Source organism: Thunnus maccoyii, chromosome 12 (assembly GCF_910596095.1).
Source record: "Thunnus maccoyii chromosome 12, fThuMac1.1, whole genome shotgun sequence".
NCBI lineage: Eukaryota > Metazoa > Chordata > Actinopteri > Scombriformes > Scombridae > Thunnus > Thunnus maccoyii.
In genome coordinates this window covers 15,888,010-15,908,206 of record NC_056544.1, presented here as the reverse complement: position 1 = coordinate 15,908,206, position 20,197 = coordinate 15,888,010, and the positions used below count along the sequence as shown (strand labels likewise).

Here is a 20,197-nt window from a genome sequence, read left to right as displayed (position 1 = left end):
GCCCTTGGACCTCTTGGCAAAGCGTGGGTTGTGCCTGGTGGGGGGAGATGTGACGGATGCCGGAGCCTCAGAGCCTGCTAGCTGCTCTGTGAATTTTCCCAGACTCATTTGCATTCATAAAGAGCCTACTCCTTGTCAGAGTGTTTTCTTTTTTAGTATGCCTCCAAAATCCCGTGCGACTCCTGGTGGGAGTGCGCCGGGAAAATCCGACTGTCAAAGACGACAAGACGAATGAATCCCTGTGTCAGACGCGTGTGGCTTCAACGATGACAGATGGAGGAGAGTTGTCCCTCCGTCGATCGGCAGGCTTCATTTTGGAATAAATAAATCTGAATTTCACCCCCTCCCATAATTACAAGTTGCTTTATTTGACAGCTAGCTCTCTGTGTTTGTTGATGGAAGTGTGTGTGTGTGTGTGTGTGTGTCCGTGTGTGTGTGTGTTTGATGGGCGGTGGCACTGACCAGGTGACAGCTTGATTTAATTTCACATGGGCGTGACTGCAGTGTGGTGCACTGGTTTGCATCAAGACTTTTCATTCTAGCCTCCACATTGGAAACTCATGTTCACCTAGAACTGCAGGTGAATGTAAACATGTAATTAAATGCAATTAATTTCCAAACTCCCCGATCTCTTCTGCTGCTTCTGTTCTGCTAAAGTGTCCATGAGCAGAATGTTGCATCTCTCTTGCCATCAGGAAGGCTGTTTGGTACGCGACCCTGCACTTTGACCTCTTGTGGAAGAAGGGCAGAGGCATCACAAGGAATTCTCCTGAAGGAATATTACTCCGCTCCCTCTTTCTTTAACAAATTAATCAAGTTGGACTTTTTGTGTATTTGCAGCTGTGGTTCCTGTGAGTATCACTATATTTCACCTCACCAGCAACAAGCACTTAACAAGCACTCCAACTCTAATCTTGGTTTGGCTTTAGACTCCAAATTGATTTTTTATTATTATAAACTGGAGGTTCGAAAGACAAATGCATTTACCAGGCAGGTAGGGTCAAACGAAAGACACCATTGAGTTGCAAATGTAGGTTTCAAGTCTAGATTTTAAATAGCGAGCAGTTAAATGCTGTGTTGGTGGAACGTACACGTCTACAGTGGTGTGTGCAATACTTAAGTTATTGATTTTATGTTGAACAGGCAATATGTTGGTACAATGTTCAATGCTACTGTAATGTTATTTTACTGGTTTCATAAGTTCTATTGGTTTTATTGGTTTCATGGGTCTTATTGCGTGTGTGCGTTTTAAATGTAAGAGTGATTGTAAATATATTGGAAAGTATCTAAGTCTGTCTGGAGATACATGTTCTGTGATGCAGCAATGCTGAGCTCTAGAAAATGTCCTTAAGGGGACAATAAAGTATAGCTTATCTTATCTTTTCCAGGGTTCCTGGGGCTGGTCCCCAATTATGGAATAAAATCAAGATATCTCTGCTTCAAATTTGTAACATTTAAAAAAAATAAATCTGTCTCTTACAAGGTCCCAAATGTTTTATAAGTGGAGTACTACATTTCTGAAGTGCCCCTTTAAGACAGAGTCGAGCAAAAAGAGTTATCACATTATCACATAAAAATCACATAATTAACAGCACAATAATTAGATGCTTACTGTGTGTTTGGTGTTTATTGTGTGTCTTTTGTAGCATCTTCTTCATGCCAAACTTAAGGGTTGTCTGTGGATTAAATATTAAATGGATTTTGGATATTGTTCTTTGTGTAGTTAATGCTTCGTATGTAACATGTTTGATTTTTATGTAATCTTATTGTGTTTGGTATAACTATGATACTACTTAAATTGGTAGAAGTCATTATTATTACAGTAAGTGTATTAAGTGCTGTATCTTGTGGAAGTGTAAACATTTGTTGATTAAACCCCAGAAAGAGTAGTTTTACCATGTTAAAAATGAATGGGAATCCAAACAAACAATTAACAATAAAGGTCACCAGTACACACAGTGACAGTAATGATGAGAATAAATCAATTAAAAAATAAACAAATAAAATACTTCAAACTAACCTTAAGATTATTCTCTTCTAAAGACCAAACTATTTGACCATGAACTGCTGCTCCTGGAAGACCTGAAAACATTTATTTAAAAAGCAGCTATACGAGGCTTTGACGAGCTTGTCGTTTTTCCACAAAACAGAAGAAAACAACAGAGCAAGTTGAATGTGAGCGACACAGATTCCCTAAACCTCAAAGAACACGGTGCAAGTGGAGGATGATAAAAAAGGAGAACATCTGGTGAGTCGAGCACGGTGCCAGGACAAGACAAAGCCATGTGTCTGGCAAACACATACCTAAACACACACACACACACACACACACACACACACACACACACACACACACATATACACTGACACACACCCAAACATTTATTCATGCATGCACGCTCAAACCCTCCTGCCCCCGAACTTGCAAACAAGCAAAAATCCCCCCTACACACACACAAACACACACACAAACACACACACACACACATGCACACTACATTCATTGTGCTTGCACTCACGCACAGCAGGGTGCAGTTAGAGGGAAAGAAAAAAGAAAAAGCAAAAGTAGGATGTGATTGGAGAGTCCACTGTTCAGACAAGACTAATCTGCATACTCAGAGGCTTAGGAGTGAATATGCATGAGAGAATAAAACGATATGCCTTCAAGCAGACCACCCGCTTTCTTTGGATTACTGTACCCACCTCCGAGCCTTTTATCTTCTTGCTGGCATGCAATCAAGCTGATTTAGTGTGCACTGGCTGATGGTTTCACACAATAGATTGGACTTAAGAGATGTTAACCTGTTGAGAAAGGGGAAAAAACAGTCACCAAAGCAAAAGGAAAATTCTAAAGAGGGTGATTTAGGTTTAAAATTTCACCAAAATATGTACAATTATCCTAGAAGGCTTTTTTGTGCATATTTTTTATGCCTGATTTGGTTAACCGTGAGAGGATTTAACCAACAGAAGACAGAGAAGCAACACAGAGAAAGTATTCAGGAGAGCTGCGCGGTATTAGACACAGAGCTGTGATGACCCATCAAATATTGAAGAAATGTCTGCTGGAACCATGAATTCACATTTCAAACAGACTTCCTCTAAGACTGTCCTCACCAATGAATGAATATTTCATTTCAGAAAATAGAGTGGTCCTGAAAGGCACCATTACCAAACCCTAATGTCAGGGGGAAAAACATTCCCCACATTTAGTTGAAAGTTAGGGTGAAATGATAAGAGCCGTCCATGCGTAACACAATCTGATGGTGTAATGCATTGGCATCACATTAGCATGACTGTATTTGCCTGCGTGGCAGCGCGTGTGTGTAGGTTTTCCCAAATGACAAAAATGAGAAACTGGGGGACTCGGAGCACAAGGGTTTTCAATTTATCATCTTGATCATCTGGTAGAAAGGAACAAAAAGTCAAAAACTCAACTCACACACAGTCAGTGCATTAACAAGTAGAGTAGTAACCAGAAATCTTTAAGTAGTGATATAATTTTAGTTAGTAATCTGATTTCAGAAGTGTTTTTTCCCTTTTCAGGCTGCAAATATCCCAGTTAACACATCTAAATCCCTGCTGAAGAAACAAAATTACTTGGCCAAATATACAAAGTTTCTCAGAGGTCTTTTAAAGTAACCATCTCCAGTAATCTCACGTATCTCTGAGTGAGGCTGAATGTGTGGGTGGAGTATAATTACAGGAGGGATTTAAATGAAATCCTTCACATTGGATTGGTTTGCTCAAAAGTGGGCATGGATACGGAGCGATACAGAGCTGTAGAGGACTGTTGGCCTCCACCCACATCTCCGTCACCTACACTGTTAGATCAGGAGGTGGAGGACAGAGAGAAAATGATAAATTAGACCTCAACCACATTCTTAGGAAATGTAAACAAATAAACACCTCCAACCATGAAATCATTCTGCTAGTTACTACAAACCCAAAACATTCCAGTGTGGTTTTATACAATGGTCGGGGTTAGCCTGTTGCCACAAATCAAATTAGATTGGATAAAGTTGTGTTTATGTTTATGACCACAATTTCAAGACGAGTCATTAAATCATTAAAACAATCAGAAAATATTTTTGACATATATTTGGCATACACCAATAATTAACTGAAAAATAACCATGCAGAGAAGGGATTAAAACTTAATTGTTAATGTGCATGAAAAAAGCTCCTCTTGCAAAAATAAACTGTATATAAAGGGATAAAATATTTTATGCAGGCTATAGTCACAACTACGGACAAGTGATAAGGTGTATAGGTTTGGTTTCAGAGTTAGGAGGGACAATAAAGGATGTGGAGGAGGTGGGTAAATCAGAGGTTACTGTAATTAGCAAAAAATGTACATATATGTGTGTGTGTGTGTGTGTAAGAAACATTCAAACTCTACACAAACACTTCTATATATCACATGTCAAAATTATATAATAAACTAAAAGAAGTGAATATTGTAACTTTGGCTAAACTAGCTAGTTGAAGGTATGCCAGACGTCTGACAAATCAATCTTACCTCAAAAGCCGCTTTTTCCTAAGCTTTTAACTGTATTTCATGGTCTTCTTCAGTGGACAGAGTTTGCTAAGTTGTCATGAAGACGATTCAGTTTCCAGAAACGCTTGGCTAGCTTGAATGAGGGAAAGCAAGCTTAGTAATGTTAGTTATGTTCAACAAGTAAACAAACAACAAGATTAAATAAACTGAGATTTTTTCTTCTCACAGGTGTGAAATTAAGAGGTGGCACAACTGCATATAAAATCAATGGTATAAAAAGAGTGAATGCAAATTTGCAATGGGAGGCACAAATTGAGGCAAGTTAAAAATGTCACAACTTGAGTAAAACTCTTTCGCTTATGGAGAGAGGTTATGACTACATTTCATAAATATATGGAGCCAGAAGGAGAAAGGAAAGAAACTAGAGAAACACAACAGAAGAAGCAGTTGGTGCATACATGGCTAGCCTAGCTGCAGCTAACGTCTAGCTGAGGCTGACAAACATGGATTGTCAAAACAGTCCAGTTGTCAAATATTTGTGCTTAATGGAAAACTAAAATTGGCTTTCATTTTATAGTTATAACCTAAATCCATACAGAGATTCCCATTTTTCCTTTTTTGTGACTCCCAATCTTCAACGGTTAAATTTGCTAGCTAGTTAGCTACATAGACTAGAACTTGATGTCAACAAGGATGAGTGAGTGAATGATTTAGAAGTTGGTATCTATGTCAATATTCATCTATATGCTGGAAAAAACTGAAATGGTGGTGAAGTAATGTCTTTTTTTTTGGAGGGTGTAGGAGGAAATCTAATCACTGACCACACTGCATGTAAACTGGTGTTTTAGAGTAATCAGACTTATGAAAAGCATGCAGACACTTTATTGGATTTTCTGACTTTAATCAGTTTTTGTGTGTGTGTGCGTGCATTTAAACACAGTCATCGACTTTCATGTCATACAGCGCCGTGTATACCAAGAGGAGCAGGAGAGGTCATTCCTGAGTAACAACACCTGCTTCTATTCCACTGTTGAATTTTCTCTGTACAGAAAGAAAGACAAAGAGAGAGCGAGAGCCACAGACAGAGATGTCCGTGGTGTGGAAATAGTTAAAGCCATAAAGACGTACAGTACCTCAGCCGTGACCCCGTGCCCTCCTAGGTATCCCCCTGCGCAGAATTCTTATTCCCTACCAAACTGACAAAGTGTTTTTAATCTTTTCTTTCCCTCTCTCCTGGAGATTGGGGAAACAAAAATCAATAGCTCCTGGCAGGCGATCTAGCAGGCTGGTGAATTACAGGGTCTGCGCTGCAACCAGAGCGCTGCATCACAGGGGCCTTGGAATGAGAGACCTTGGGAGAGGCATCAGAGACACGGAGGTTGCAGGGTCACTCTGGGTCCGCAGTCTGAGGAGCAGGGTATTTACTGCCTCGGCCAGCTCGCCGCGATGAAAAATAACTACCACGCAGCTCAGAAAGAGGGATGGCTGAGGTGAGAAAGATGGTGAGAGAGACAGACCGAGAGATAAGACAGACAGGGGGGAAGAAGGTGAGACAGAGAGTCTGGTATACGAGCGACTGAAGTCTTGGGAGAGTTTACCATGCCTGTGATTTGTGTACATTCACGTCATGTGCTATGCGCGGTACAGGTATGATGTCAAGCGGAAGACAAATGCTTTTTTCCCTTCTCTCTCCCAAATGGGAAATGATTCATTAGCGTTTGGTGATTTAGAACGTGGCAGTGCTGGCCGATCAATATGCATAGGCCCATCTGTCAATACGTGATTTCTGCTGGTAATTAGCTGATGTGGGCCAGTGGTTGGGAATATTGCCTGGCAACTGACAGCCTGGTTGTTTCTGTCATCACTGGGGGGTGCACAGGTGGTAGTAGCTCACTGCCGATCGATAAAATACTGCACTTCAAGGCCCAAACTGGGTTCATAAAGACATCCTCCGTGATAAAATACGGAGTAAAGAGGCATTTCTAAATTTTTATTCATTTCAATATGACGGAGCGTTTAGATTTATGCTCAAAAACCAAAGTAATTCACGCCCGATATCATAAATAACAAGAGAAATCTCTCCTAACAATGAAACTCATAGTTTTACATTTCAACATAAACATACATTTGCGCCAGAGGTGGAGGCTGCATCTCAGGCACTATTGAGAAAATGTGTCGTATCACTCAATTATAACAACTCGAGACAGCTGGCAGCGAGACAATTAAGAGTGTGAAAATGATAATGATGATTATGATGAACAAAATTTTTAATTGCTTTGTTTTCAAAGCAAGCGGATATTTACAGGCGAGTGTGCAACGTCAAGTCTGGCTAACGTGAATTTCACCATTGGTTCAGTCATCTTCTTTAAATTGAAGTAACTTCAACAACGGATGAGAACAAAACACAATAACAGAAAAAAATGTGTACAGAAACCATCATTTCTATGCTGTCATACAAGAAATATTTGAATCTTTTAAGCTGCTTACATTTAATCAACTAAACCTCAATGCCAAATTAGACGTATTGACTTTGTTTTGGCTTCTATTTGCTTTCCATTACACTAGTAGCAGCACTAAAGGGAGTTTATTGAACTGCACCGTCTCATGTCAATACAACGACGCCATTCATTGAACTCTAAACATTAAAACCAGTTATATTTGCCTTTACTCTTCTGTGCTACACCTGGGCTGTTATATGTGTTATATTTCATAATTTTTTTCCTCACAACATGTGTCTAAGTTCACAAGTTCACTCACAGTGAAGAGCCAACAAGCAGAGGTATTGTAAACCCCTGCAGAAGGATGCCTCTCTGTCTCTCATTGGCATTTGCATATTAGAGTGTTTTCTGGGGAAAATGAGCTGTAGAAATTAATTCAGGATTAATTGGTGCCTTTATCTCGTTAGGACAATCTAATTTAGGGGATGATGGAATTGTTTAGACTCCCTTTTGCATAATTGGATTGCGGTGAATGGCTGTCATTACCGTCTTTTTAGCATCGTCTGTGGGCCCCCTCTCTCTCATGCAGGCCCCAGCCTCATAAAGAGCGATCATGTGTTACGCCGGTGTTTTGCTAACCCCTGGAACACACCAGCCATGCTGCAAGAGGCAAGCATGTGGCTAACCGCGCAGCAGTGATTAGCTCTCTTTTCAAAGCCATTAGCATACAGCAAGCGGCACGCTGTTGAGGAGATTTCTTATGAACACATAAGCATGTGGCTAACAACACGGCGATGATTGACTGTTAGAGACAGCGATTAGTTTTTAGACTCAGCCGCTGTCACGCTTTGTGGTTTGTGGTTCTGACAGCATTACCTGACCCTCGGAGGAGCTGCACATGACATCTCAAAATCTCTCAATGCCTTTTTTGAGAGGCTTTTATTTTCCTTTCTTTCTTTGTCTAACACATTTCCGACACATTTCGCCCTTTCATTACCTCCACAATATCTCTGAGACAGTTTGCAGTGGGCTGTTTTTTTCAACGTGGGATGAAAATCAATAGAAGTGCAAAGCTCATGTAAAGGATCACTCACTGGAATACCTGATCTTCTCACTTCAACAACATTGATGTAACTATGGAAACAAGTTCCCAAGATGAACGGGGATATGCCTACAGTATCTCCTGACAAAAGGCGTTTTTATATCTCTCCCAGCCAGTTACCCTATACCACAACGCAGGAGAAGCTTATATCTGCTGCTCCACAGCTATGATACCATCATCATTTTTCTGAAAGCACAAATTGTATAGATATTATTCTGCGGGCCGCTCTCTGGTAAACAAGGCAGAGTGAAATCTAATCTATGGTGCTGATACTCAGGCTGTGCCAGGCTAATTGAGTTGATGTAGTCTGTCCCTGGAGGAGCTGGACATACAGTAAAGACAGACTCTATCAAGTCCTATAGCTCATGTACTGTACTTACTGGAAGTGACTTGCGTTTATATTGTCACAGTTGTCAACGGTCGCCATGCAGATGAAACTATTGCTCTCTGCTATACTACAATGTGATTACTTGTAAGCTTTTATGAGGAATAAACTGCAGAAAAGAAACATGCTTTTCTGTCTTCCTTTATGTCCGCCGTCATTCTCTATGCTTCCCCCCGCATGTTCGTGATGCATACTGTGTCATGCTTTTGATGCATTTTAGCCCCCCTCTCCTCGTCTAGTGCCATTTCCATTCTTTGCATAAATGCAGTCTAACAGTATTAAGTATTCATGCATGTTGGAGAAGGTGGTGCCTGTCCTTCAGGGTAAGTGTCAGGCCTGCGTGCGGCACAAGAAAAGCCCCGGGGAGAGGAGAACATTAGGATCCATCAGCCTGACAGACAAATCATTCTCTCATGTAAACATAAATATGAGGGTATGTTTCCACCGCCATCCCACTATCTGTTGCTAGGCTACCTTGCATTAAGCAGTGTAGCTGTCCCTGTTCATTTTGCTCCAGGGATTCCAGCAATACCATCATATAACCTGCTGAGTCTTAATGAGAAGGCCTGCTCATATGAGTGGATATGAACATGGCGAGATGTGAAATTTATTCAAAACACAGAAATTCAGCTGTCTGTCAGCGTAGTGGCGGCACGGAAATGTTTATGAATCTGAAGTGTTTTGGAAAAGAAGCTTTGAGGGGAAATATTGCTCTGTCTCTGCACAAACACACCTGACACAAGAAAAGGTCACAATGGATCAACACACACACACATACACACACACACACACACACATGCAAGCATGCACTGATGCAACACACATGGGCTCACACACTTGCTTGGGCGCACACACACAATAAACAATAAGTGGCGCTGAGCTCCATAAAGGTCATTTGTTGTTGAGAAATCACTGATCCCCAAATGCATTAACAAAGTCAATTAACTATTCTCCCACAAAGAAGAAAGGAGCCCATCTCCAATAAAAATAGAGCGCCAAGCGGCGTCCAAGCACCCCCACAATTACAACAACTGTGCGTCCCCAGATAATTATGTGAGCCATAAATGGGGAGAGAAAGACAGTAGAAGGCAATGGTCACTGAGAAGAAAGAGCAGGGAGATGAGGGAAAGGAGCGCCAACAGCTGGTTTGAATAGATTGGGTGTGGGATGAATTAAAAAGTTGAACCTTTCCCTGGCCGTATTCAGATGTCTGCCTCTGGGTGATTAATCATGGCCGTCAGGACCTGTAATCCTTTTCAATGGGAAACAAATGCAGCCACTGTCCTCTCTTCTCCAAAGCGCCCAGGGCCCAGGGCCACCAGCCCGCCTGCATAGTCACAATACCTGAGCCACAGAGAAGGCACCCTGGGGAGCGAGGATGTGTGGACACACTGTAATCTGCTCCAAACATGATGGGATGAACAAAAACGCCGGATTTCAACAAAATTGTACGGCACCCTTTATTGGTTTTGTGCATCCCTTTTTGTATCTCGCAGTCAATAGTTGAGGCAGGTGGCACAACTGCAGGTCCAACTGGTGAAATGGCGCCACTATAAAAGAAACACATCTTTTGAGCTGCAGCATGGTTTTTGGGGGGGGGGGAGTTTTTGAAAGAAGAAGGGATTTAAAGAAGCTTGTGAATGGTGTCGGGGCATGTGACTGGATTTCAGATGACAGAAGAGTTTTCTCTCTGACTGATATCAGTCCGCTGCTTGCAGCTGCTTTAGTCAGTGAACTTCATGTCACGTTCCTACATGGTGGTAAACAGCTGATCTAGTTTAGAAAAGACAGTGAGAAAGTCAAGAGCCAGCAACATTGAGGGCCCGGGAGAAGAAAGTGTGTCATCAGCATAAAAATAGAAGCCCACTAACGAATTCCTAATCATATCCCCCATTTCCTCGAGGGGCTATGCTAAAGAGGTTAAAACACCAGCCGCTGGATGAGAATATGTGGCGCATTAGCTCTAGAGATTATTTCTTGGCATTCCAAAGGTTTTCATTGTTATTGATTGTTAAATTCACCATTATCTCCCCAGAACTACAAAACATAACTATTCTCTGTGCGGCCATATATCCTTTCTGCAAATGTTAAAAGCGCAATAATGGAGAGTAATTTCTTCTCAATCTCTAACACTAGTGAGGATATCAGGGCTGCTTTGCGCCTACTTTGTCAATCAATCAAGTGAAAATAATATCTTAAAAGTAAAATGCACCACTTGAGCTTGACTGAATCAAGTAACGCCTGTGTGGCTTTTACGAGTGAATAAAGTGAATGCCCTTGAAAAGAGAGACCACATACTGATTCTAATGGTGTATATGACCTCGGTGTAATCACCTAAAAAAAACTTAGTATTAAAAAATCCTTTGTATTCATCAAAAGGGAAATGTCAGTGTTCCCACTGAGTGAAAGAGTGCTTTTATATGTGTGAAAGGTTGTGAGGGTAGTAATTCAGCGCGGCTTCAGAAGGTTGTGTATGTTGGCAGCATGGCAGACTGTGGAGAATGGGCCACGGACAGCCGTTTCCAGAGCCTTTGTGTGTCTCTGTTTGACCAGGCGTCTCCTGGTCCACAGGAGCACAGCTTCAACACATCTAGCAAAGGAACAAAGCAGCCATTATTAGCCCTATCTCATCCCCACCCTGCCTCGACTCACTGACACCCAGGGACAAACAGTGGCAGGGCCCAGCCGCTCAGCTTTGCTGGGGGACTCTGAAGCGGACACTGAAGCGGACTGGGAGGTCCATTAAACACATAGGCGACACCTTAGCTGTGGACAAACATCAACACAATAGCATGCGGCCCTGGTTGCCACAGAGATGGGAGAAAACAGAGTACAGCGCCAGCGGTGACAAAGAAAGGGAGGGGTCAGGCATCATGGGCCACTGGCAACTGAAAAGCTGCCCTGTGAAACACAACACCCTTTTTATTTCACGTCACAAACACTGTATACTTAAAGCATCCATTCAGTGACATGTAGAAAGTGTCATTAACAACAAGTCAGCCTCATTCAGGATCTCTGCTCAGAAATTATTCGGCAATAACTTAGTCTTTTTTTTTTATTATTCCCACTAACTGAATCCCTTATTTTTTTACCTTAAATTTCCATTTTTTTCCCCATTAATAATGCTGGAATTGAGGTATTTATTAATGGGTTTTTAAGGGAATAATTAATGGATTCATTAATGCCTTGAAACTAGGGATGCATGATATTGGATTTTTGCCAATATCTGATATTTTCCAACTCACTTTGGCCGATTGCCTTTTTGCACCTAATTGCAGAGAACATCACGTATCTCCTTTAGTTGAATTAACATATTATTATGCCTACTCTTATCATGATGGCCCACTGGCAGATGCAGACATAAAATACAATGCTTTTCCATGCCACAATGCCATATTTGTTTTTATGTAACATTTTCTAACAAAACTGTAAGATTCTTCCTACGTTAACAGGCTTAGATGATGCTCTCCCCGAGACAATCCTGACAATAGCAACAACCAGGGCAAATTTGACCTATTTCACAAGTTGCAAGTAAAGAAGTGTAATCTCTGTCCACAGGGATCATGTGAAAGTAAGTGTGTTGTACAACTGTACAGCAATTAAAGCCAAATGAAAGAACATAAATAGACATTGTGCTCTGATGATGTCATATATAATAACATATGAGCCAGACGGACCAAAGAAGTACTTTTACTTTCATACTTGAACTTCATCAAGCTGATCATATTAGTACTTTTCCTTGAATGCGGGACTTTTAGTTGTAATGGAGTATTTCACATTGCTGTATTGGTATTTATACTTCAGTAAAGGATCTGAATATTTCCTCCACCTCTACAATAAAGCTGGATAAGATCCAGAGAGTTAATGATGCAGCTCCTCCACGCTGCACCGGTTAGTGCTGCTGCCGCCTGTTTCTAGCACGGAGGATAAGTAAAACTGCTCATGTTGACAACTGACAACAAAATAAATTCATTTAGCATCTACACTGTTTGATCTGGGCTCTTATGGCGGTTAAAATAAAGCTGACATATTTCCTCACTTCAACAGTAACACTGAGCATGGACTTAGCAAGAAACATCTTTCTCCTATTATGCAGGACCAGCAGGGAGAAATATAAACCTTATAGAGTAATCTTGCAGGTTAACTTCATCCATTAAACCCGTTACCTCTTTGTGTCGCAGCTACGTCACCAAATGTGTTCAGCAGCATGAAGCTAGCCCACTAAACACAACAGCACTGCTTGGTTACGCACATAAACAACACGGGGGTAAAAATTCTCAAAGTGCGTTCATATCACTGCTTTTTAAATACCCTACATGGTGATAACATCCACCAGCGTGACGCATGTTTACCAGACAAACAGTTAAACAGTTCGTCGAATGGTTAGCTTATTGGCCCATCATATCAGCAGAAATGTTTATGTCAGACCGATGCCGATATTTCATTTTAAAGCCTTTATTGGCTGATACCGATGACTAATATCATTGTGCATCCCTAACTGAAACAAATTAAGGCATTTTAATAGATTAGTAAAAAGTAAAAATCCCTTAAAATGGACTGAAAACGGCCCCTTAATCTATATCTTAAAATGCCTTAATTTTCTAATTAAAGGGAAATCACAATGGTTTCGTGGGTTTTGGTCCATTTGAGTGTTTTTACCTCTTAAAAACCCTTAAACTGTGCAAATAGCCCCTTTACTCTCAGATTAAGGGGGTTGGTTTTCAGAGGCAAGATAAGAAGTAATTAAAGGTATTTTAAGGGATTCCTGTTTCATAGTGTTCTAAATATCAGTCGAACTCCTGTTAGCTAGCAAACATTGCACATTCCTTCAGTGAGTTAAAACATGCCACGCTCTGTAGTAGGTTTACAAAAGACCTAATTGACCCTTCAAAGATTTTAAAAGTTACTTGAAAAATCATTACATATGGATCTAATCATGTGAAAAGTAATGATCCTCAGTTTATCATTCCATATCTGAAGTGGACACATTTGTTGATCTACAGAACTTAGATCATTTTGATGAGCAAACATTAATGTTTTTCATGTCCTATATCGCTGTCCAGTGAAAACCGTGTATCTCCTTATTTTTTTGTGTTTTCACAAAAAACAGAAGCATCAAATGCTCCAGTTAATTGGAAACAGTAAATTGGGTGTTTACGACAGAGATAAGTGTGTGAGTTGGCAAAAATTATCTTGCATCTTATGCTAAAAATCCTTCAAAAATTAAATGATCTATGTAACTTAAGTTAAAACATAGTTGTTTTCCTTATTTCATGAAAAGCTAACTAATTAAGCTAATTTAGGAAACATTTGTTTTTCATTGGACAGCGATGATAAGTTGTGCTAATGTTGTGCTATCAATCTGTTAACAAGAGTTGCTGTTGTTTATTGGTAATGTACGTTTCACCATCGGCTCTGATTTGCGGTAAGGCCACAAATGCACATCAGTTTGTAACATGGACTGTGTTTCTGATTTTGTACATAAACTGTGAAAGTACAAATGAGTGCGGTGAAGAGAGTGAAATGAGAGAAAATTATAATGTGTGCACACACAAAGAAGCATTTACATGATTCTGTCAATGTCTTTACTGGATGTTGATGTAAATACTATAAATTTAGAGCCCTGAATTACAAAACATCACATCCTCACAAACCCAAAAAAACTGCTGAAAATGTACTTGATTCTGCAAAGTTTACATCATGGTATCAATGCAAACACAACTGACCAGTTACATGTTGGGCATTTGCATTAGCTGGTGCAAAAGGTGTAGTGTCACATTTAATGTACTGGAAAGGATTATATTATTGTGCTGGGGAGCTCTGTGCCTAAGTCTGGAAATGCCACATATGATATCCATAAATCATAATCATAAAGTATTCACAAATGAATGGAGTTGAGGTTTTGACTTAAGATGACGATTCCAAGTGTATATCCAATTCAAAACTGCCAAATTAAATTGGACATGTTAGCTGAGGTGGCAAATATGCTTGAATTTATTGAGGGTATTGTGGAAAGTGGCCACATACTCAAGATTGTTTCTAGCTCTGATTCAGTTTTCATTTAATACGAACTGTACGTGGTGATTTATTGTGCTTTTCTGCATCACAAGCTTTTGCTGTTCAAGCCTGCTTTCTGTCTCTTTTTCACTTATGACCGGCGAATAAATCCCATCGATACAATCATCCCCTCTGACCTCTGAATCTGACAGCATGTCTGCTAAACACTTCAAGTATAAGACTCCAAGAAGCGAGTCCCCCTCTCTCTTCCGCCGTCTCTTTTTCTCTCTTTCTTTTCCCTGTCCTCTCTTCCTGTACTGCTTGTGTGTACAGCTTTTTCTCTCTCCACCTGCCTGAGCTGCTGTGGCCTTGTCTGAATCCTCTGAATTCCCAGTCCACTGCAGTGTATCCGCCTGGAAACACCACAGATGCCAGCACTTGGTAAGTTACAAAAAAAGAAAAAAAACAAAAAAAAACAAGGAAAGTGATGGGATGAAGATGTCAGTTATGGCAAATAGAACTCTGTCACACTCCTATAACATCTCTGTCACTGATTATCAGACCGGAGAGTCGAACACACACACAGTCACACACAGTCACACACACACACATTGTGGGACTGATAAACAGAAGTAGGCCTACAAGAAAAGCTAGGCCTATAATGACACTGAACCAGATGAGACAGATTTTTAAATTAAATATTACGTTTTGAAGGAGAGACGGAAATACCGTAGAGCACTTTAAGAAAACAAGCTGAGAACCCTACGTTGATTTCTTATCTAATTTATTTCTGTCCAGACAGGAGTTTGAGCGGGACGCAGCGAAGGGAGGGTCCAAAGCACTTGGGTTGTTTTTCTTGAGGCCTTCGGGGTGGGAGAGAGGGATCACGGGGTGAGGAGTCAAGGGGAGGACAAGGTGACTGATTGAGCAGAGGCATTAGGTCAGCATCGGGCAGCTGAATCAAACCCAACCAAGACCCTCCTCACAACTAACTATGATCAAATACATCACCCAGCTCTGTCAACACATGCGTCCTGCTGGACGCTATATCACTTCCACATGTGCACATGAGCCCAGCTACACAGCTAACACACATTAACGGGCTTATCAGCACGCAGCTCACAGCACAGCACTGACAAAAGCAGCGTTTCGGCGGAATAATGGATGCATGAAATCAATCTGTGAGTTTCAAAAGGTCATCATGTGCAAAGCTCCCAGAGTAACAAGAGGAAACCCTATCGTCTCTAAAAGGGTCCACACAAAAAGATTCAACAACAGGACATTAATTGAAAACGGGTGAACACGAGTTAAGTTGTTTTAAAATTCAAAATGTGTGTGCTTTATACATTAGCCAGATAATTAATGTGCAGCAATCATCACTAGCCGCTATTGGGATGAAAATTAATCTACACCAATCGCTCCATTTCAAAGAAAATGCATTACAAAGTACATGATTCTTTTCAGTATTCTTCCAACATTCATCCACAGTATTTTCAATACAGAATTCAATTATGCGGAACACCTGAACAAACAATATCTCACAGCCAATTATTCAGCGCCTTGGAAACCATTGGCAAACAAATTAGCAATGTTAATGTGAGAGAGTGTCTTGATATTTTTGGCTGTGTGTGCTTACAAAGGCAGCAGCACAGCCCTCCGCTCTCTAGTTTCTTTGGCTATTGTTGACTGATGAATTAAACAGATTGGACTTGATTTGAGAATTAAAAAAAGGAAATTTCAGGTGTCAGCTTGCCCCCTCTCCGTCAAACAAGACTCATCTTCAGAGCACGATCGCTGGATTTCTGTGTTCATTATTTTCAGAAGAATCTACATCATAACAATGACGTTTTTGACTACAGACAGCCATATTTCAGCTTCAGTTTGAGCAACGTTATTCTGGTTGACATTTCAGCTTCCAGACAGAACAATGAAAAGCTACCATGAGGTATCTTGGCAAGGCTATTGCCCTGTGTATTGATTGGGCAAAGGCCCAACATCCCCTTACTAAAAAGAGATTAAAATATCAGACTTGTCTAAGACATTTATGGAGTCTGTGACCTCAGCCAATGCTAAAGTGGAGTACATACATCATAGTCCATCTCTGTAAGCTACTGAGTCTTGAGTAGCACTGACAGAGAGACGAAAGAGGCTGAACATTCAACTGCATCTTCATGGGCGGATGCAGAAGGGATTTAGCTACAAATCGTGGGTGTAAATCACCGTAGTTGCTGTTTCATTAAAAATTCACACCACGTCCTTGCATGTAAATGTTTAACACTGTGAGCTGTTGTCTAGGATGCTTCTCTTACACCTTCTTTTTTTGGTTAAAATGGATGAGATAGATTCTGTGGGAAAGGCAGGAAGACAAAAGCGTGAAAGATGTGTGTATCCATTCACAGCTCCAGAGGACCTTCATTACAGAGCAAGCAGGTCCTGTCAACGTCTTTTCATTACATGGTCCCATATATCCACCCCTGGTGTCCAAACAGTCCGCTCTGTCGCCTGTCAAGAAAAGGCACTCTCGGGGAAAGTCCTCCTATCTCTCCGATCCCCCTCACCACGCCTGATTCCAGACTGCGAGGCGGGAGAGGCCAGGCAGAAAGGGAGGAATCGTGTTTGCCATCAACAGCTCAAGAGAGTAGCATGGCAGCAAGATTGATGACACCCTCCCTGAAAGTAACAAAAGAACTCCTGTGCACGAGGGCCCGCTTATGGGGCTTGATAGAGTTGTCATCCTCTTAATAAACAGCTCTGATATGTCAGCAGCAGTGGCAGCAGGGACTACACCAAGCTCACCTACTAAGCCATGGGCAGGACCACCTACTGGCATCACGGCACACACATCCGTGGGCGATCTCTCCATATGGAGGCCCCTGCGGGTGTCAGCAGGGCAACTACTGGAGAGGAATAAATTTATGACAAAAACATTCTTGTCTTTTGATTTCATTGTTGTGCAAGAGAGGCTGAAGGCAAATGATGCAATGACACCTGGATTTGTTGTGGTTGAGTTTATGTGTGTGATGTTAACAAGAGGCATTTTATCATTTTGAGCATTATGAAAACAGGAGAAGAGGGATGACTCCAGAACAGATGACATGGATAGATGAGAGGTTTTCATGTGTGATCACAGTACAAATAAAAACCAGAAGGTTTTCAGTTCAGCTACACCAAGAAGTACAGTTTCTCTATGCATGACAAAAGCAAACTGGGCATTAGCTAACACAATAAATAAACAAATAACTAAACAAGTCCTTAATATCCATTACAAGTGACATGTCAACAACAATAAACAAGAACTATAGAAATAGTAACAAAACTACCAAAGCAATTGTTTAAGGTATAGTTTTTGGGAAAATACAGATTCTTTGCGATCTTGCCGAGTTAGAAGCCACAGCCCGTAGCTGGCTAGCTTAGCTTAGCATAGACACTGACGACAGGAGAAAAACAACTAGCATAGTTCTAACCAAAGGTTAAAAAAATCCCCCTACTAGCACCACTAAAGTTCACTAAATAGCACATTATATCTTGTTTCTTTAATCCATACAAAAACTGAAGCGTGAATACCACACATACGGTTATGTGCTGGACAATTTCTTGGGCAGGATTAAAGACTTCTTAGTGTCACCATGAGGTTGCCAGGCAGCCTACAGAGAAAACAGGTGTTACTTATTGAACTTTAGAGGTGCTAGCTTTTGTTATGACAGGCTAGCTGTTTTCCCCCACTTTCCAGTCTTTATGCTAAGCTAAGCTAATCGGCTGCTGGCTGGTATCAATCTTCTCAATCAAGAGGGTAAAAGAGAGTCATCACATCATCAAAATCACAGTGTTTTGCCATGCTGTCACACTACAGTAATTGTTTTTGTCAACAGTAGTTGTAGTTCAGGTAGTTGTTCAGGTATTATGGATATTTAAAAAAAAGGATATATAAAATATTTATGTTTTTCACAATTCAAAAAGACTGAAACAGTGAGAGCAGTGAGAGCATAAAACCAAAACCAAATACAGCCACAGTCACTGACAACTACTACTACTGTTCAGGATGTATTCTGTCGTTGTATCTGCTTTCCTTATATACAGTCTGACAATAAATAATGTGATTTACTGTATAAAAAAACAACATTTTAGAATCTTGCACCTCACTGTGTTTGTATTCTCAAAGTTAGAAAATGGTGACAACAGTACATTAGCCAAAAAAATCTAAAACATTGTTTTTCTCATATTGTTCAACAACAGAAGTTCTTAAAATGTATTAATCAAAATACAATGACCAACTAAAATATGCAAAGAACTTGTGAAAATATTATTTGACTTCATGTTGCATGTTTAAAATTGGAAGGCAAGTAGATATATGATTGCAAACTGACTGAGTTTTTAAATACACAAGTTAAAAACTAAAATTAAACTAAATATATAAAACCCAGTACATTAGCTATTATGATAAACCACAATGTTATAGTTTCCTCTTTAATCTACAATCATGAAAACTAAAATTGTGGTTTGCAGGAGCATGAATTCTGTATGCACTGCTCTCTGTTTAAGATACAACACTCAATTTACAGACCAAAAAAATAAATAAAGGCAACAAATTTTATCAGCTGTAGACATCCCATATGAATGTGAGAGACCAGGATGACAAACACACAAATTCATGCCGAGAAAAGGGAGCAAAAAAATAATTTTATATAGTCTGCCACTTACAATATTCACTTATTTTTCACCAGAAACGTTGTTGTCTCTGTCACGATTCAATCTGCACACTCCCCTCACGCTGTATAATACCTAGTTAAAGCCAGCAGGGTGTGAAATGGTATTTGGAAATAAATGAAACTGACTATGAAACAGTGGAGTTGGGAGATATTGCCATGTCAAGATGACAGACAAGTCCTGGACTGGAGCAAAAAAGTTATTATCCCAAAGAAGAGCAAGGCTGGATTAAATATAACCCATGATGCCTCACACTGCTCTGCCTTCATCCTCGCTGATACCGGCGAGGGAATATAGACAAAAATCACACACATGCAACAATCCATGCAGCAGCTAGTGCTCCTGCTGATTTTCATTTGAACAATCAATAGTATTTCATGCTGCCATGCCAATAAGGGTTATTGCAAAGTGTTTGGTTATTGATGCTCCATATAAAGTGTTTTTGAAGGAGCTTTAGAGGAACAGAATCCCTTGAGGCTCCTCCTGGCCTGATTTACAGCTGAACTGATGAGTCACAGAGGACATGCTGGGCATTGAAATAGCGACAAGTATGTTGTCAGCCTTATTAATTTTTAAGGTAGAGCGTTGTCCTGTGGTTTGTAGAGGACATGATGATATATGACGGCTAGGGGATTGCCGGGGTTAGGGCCTAATTGTTAAGAGGTTGAGTGGGGTGAAGGTGTAAGATGTGTGGAGGGTTATTCATCACCTCTGTGCTGAGTGACGGAGCTGAAAACTAGGAGGTGAGTTTTAAAGTCAGGAGGGAAAGTTTGTGCTGCCCTTCACGATGTTTATTTTTGCTCCTTTTGACCAAATTCAACCAAGTTATTCGTGTCTTTTATTCCAAAAATCTTCCCTCAACAAAGTACAGAGGTAAAATAACATCACTGTGTCCTGATCTGTCTCTTCAGATTTCATTAATAAGGCCTTAAATTATATTTTGACAGTTTACATCATACTAATTGGACACGTAATAACTGTTCTTGTAGTGAGTGGAGGATATTGGCTTGTGAATTTTAAATTTACAGAATTGTACTTCACAAGATTTGTTTTTTATGTTTTTTTTTTCTCTA

General features: G+C 40.4%; 1 protein-coding gene across 4 annotated transcripts in view; it reads right to left on the bottom strand.

Moving 5' to 3' along the window:
- Positions 1–20,197, bottom strand: part of pbx1a (pre-B-cell leukemia homeobox 1a) — a 77,458-nt gene that overhangs the window by 51,164 nt on the left and 6,097 nt on the right. The window contains exons 1-2 of one of the 4 annotated variants that reach the window (XM_042428220.1): positions 17,217–17,233; positions 2,704–2,802 (exon numbers count right to left, since the gene is read on the bottom strand). The gene's annotated coding sequence lies outside the window, so the exon portion shown is untranslated. Of the gene's footprint in view, positions 1–2,703; positions 2,803–4,519; positions 5,996–17,216; positions 17,234–20,197 lie in introns of those variants that run through there. The other 3 variants (XM_042428219.1, XM_042428222.1, XM_042428218.1) reach the window with 3 other exon arrangements.